Genomic DNA, 2,500 nt, shown 5'->3' on the forward strand with positions numbered 1-2,500 from the left:
TTCTATTAAATAATAATAATAATAATAATAATAATAATAATAATAATAATAATAATAATAATAATAAATGCCACAAATCCTGGTGCTGTAACTGAAGCATGTTCCTATTTACACTTCACCTTTTTTTTTCACAGGGTGCCAATATATACAAGCTGCTTGTATCAGGTATAGTGATCTAGGTCAAAATGATGCAGTGTGTCTCTCTCCTGTGTCCCTGCCCTGTCTCTCTCTCTCTCTCTCCTGTGTCTCTCTCCTGTGTCTCACTCTCCTGTGTCTCTCTCTCCTGTGTCTCTCTCTCCTGTGTCTCTCTCTCTCCTGTGTCTCTCTCCTGTGTGTGTCTCTCTCCTGTGTGTGTCTCTCTCCTGTGTGTATCTCACTCTCCTGTGTCTCTCTCTCCTGTGTGTCTGTGTCTCTCTCCTGTGTCTCTCTCATGTGTCCCTCTCTCCTGTCTCTCTCTCCTGTCTCTCTCCTGTGTCCCTCTCTCCTGTGTCCCTCTCTCCTGTGTCCCTCTCTCCTGTGTCTCCCTCTCCTGTGTCTCCCTCTCCTGTGTCTCCCTCTCCTGTGTCTCCCTCTCTGGTGTCTCACTCTCTGGTGTCTCACTCTCTGGTGTCTCACTCTCTGGTGTCTCACTCTCATGTGTCCCTCTCTCATGTATCTCTCTCTCCTGTCTCTCTCCTGTCTCTCTCTCCTGTCTCTCTCTCCTGTCTCTCTCTCTCCTGTCTCTCTCTCTCCTGTGTGTGTCTCTCCTGTGTCTCTTTCCTGTCTCTCTGTCCTGTGTCTCTCTCCTGTGTGTCTCTCTCCTGCACAGCCGACCTGAACGCGGCTATGGGAAGCTTAACTCAACTCACCGTGACGCTTGAGCAAGATTTAGCGACTTCATTCACACTGAATTTTCCGCTCCTAGTTTAACAATGGTGTGGTTTTTTCTGGCCTTAAATTTAGTACGTTTTGTGTTGTGTGTTTTGTGTGTGTGTGTGTGTGTGTGTGTGTGTGTGTGTGTGTGTGTGTGTTTTGTGTGTATGTATGAAAAGACAGCATGATCAGGTTGAAAATAATAAAATAAAATAAAATAAAATATCTGCCACAAGATGACGAACAAATCAAACAGAATCAGATTTAAACGGTTCAGACGACGAGCCACACGTCACCGGTGTGAGGCACAGCGACTCGTCTCTTTGTCTTACTCTCTGTTTGACTCTCACTTTTCTAATCTGGATACTTTTACTTCTCCTTCAGACATTGTGTCTCTAACTGAGATGATACTGGGGGACATTTCCCTGTCCTGCAGTCAGGTCAGATGTGGACTAACACACACTAACACACACTAACACACACTAACACACACTAACACACACTAACACACACCAACACACACCAACACACACCGTGTCGGTGCTCGTCTCACTCTGTATAGAACATATTTAGAAATGAATAATTATTACAGTTCAGGTATAATCTGAGCTTCAACATCTTACATTAACATAATCTTGTGCTGCTGGTTTTATATATCTGATTATATCTGTGTTGACATTACATCTCTCTCTCTCTCTCTCTCTCTCACACACACACACACACACAGGTTTCAACCTGCCCCAAAAACATCATTACGAATGCTCTTCAAAACGAACTTCACAACAAAGTCTTATTGTCTTCGAGTTTCCCTCGTATTGCCTCTGACATGATCATGTCAGAGGCAGTACGAGGGAAACACATCACACACTGCGATGGAGAGATCTGTGCGCATTACGACCTCTGCCTGAAAGTTTTACTGAGTTTTTTTTTTTAAACTAAACACACAAAAAATAACAGATTTAATTTTATTCCACATTCACACAACATACAACATACTCCACAAGAAAATTAGAGGAATTCGGTATAAAGGTATTAAAAATGTCGTAATATCGATATCATGTCCACTGTATCATCAGAACTGATAATCCAATATGGACACCTGAAGACACCTGAAGACACCTTCAATATCTCCATGAATACGGAGCACAGCCTTGAAAACAAAGGATCGAGAGATCAAACGATCATGGGACAAAGTGTACATCTTCTGTAATGGCTGCTAGAATGCTTTCCAGGATCAACATTACAGCTAAAATAGCTAAGACTCTGTGTGTGTGTGTGTGTGTGTGTGTGTGTGTGTGTGTGTGTGTGTGTGTGTGTGTGTGTGTTCAATAATGAGTCATCGAAAGCAAACACAGAGTTATCAACAGCCAATTTATGAAGGTAAAGTACAAGATAACAGAAGCACGCACGCACACACACACACACACACACACACACACACACACACACACACATTTGAATTCATAATACTCATTACATGTGTGTGTGTGTGTGTGTGTGTGTGTGTAGTTTGCGGATCCCTGTAACTCCTAAAACAACTATAAATCCTCCACATGAAACATTATCAGTGTCTAACGTTGATTATTTTCCTGCAACCATCTGCTATGAGATGATTCAATAAAACCAGCCGCTTCACCCCGAGTGTCAG

At 42.6% G+C, this 2,500-nt stretch overlaps 1 protein-coding gene across 1 annotated transcript in view; it reads right to left on the reverse strand.

Moving 5' to 3' along the window:
* The window catches only part of prkcha (protein kinase C, eta, a), a 15,018-nt gene that overhangs the window by 11,507 nt on the left and 1,011 nt on the right, over nucleotides 1-2,500 (reverse strand). The window lies entirely within an intron of this gene.

The sequence above is a fragment of the Tachysurus fulvidraco genome, chromosome 4 (genome assembly GCF_022655615.1).
Source record: "Tachysurus fulvidraco isolate hzauxx_2018 chromosome 4, HZAU_PFXX_2.0, whole genome shotgun sequence".
Classification (NCBI taxonomy): domain Eukaryota; kingdom Metazoa; phylum Chordata; class Actinopteri; order Siluriformes; family Bagridae; genus Tachysurus; species Tachysurus fulvidraco.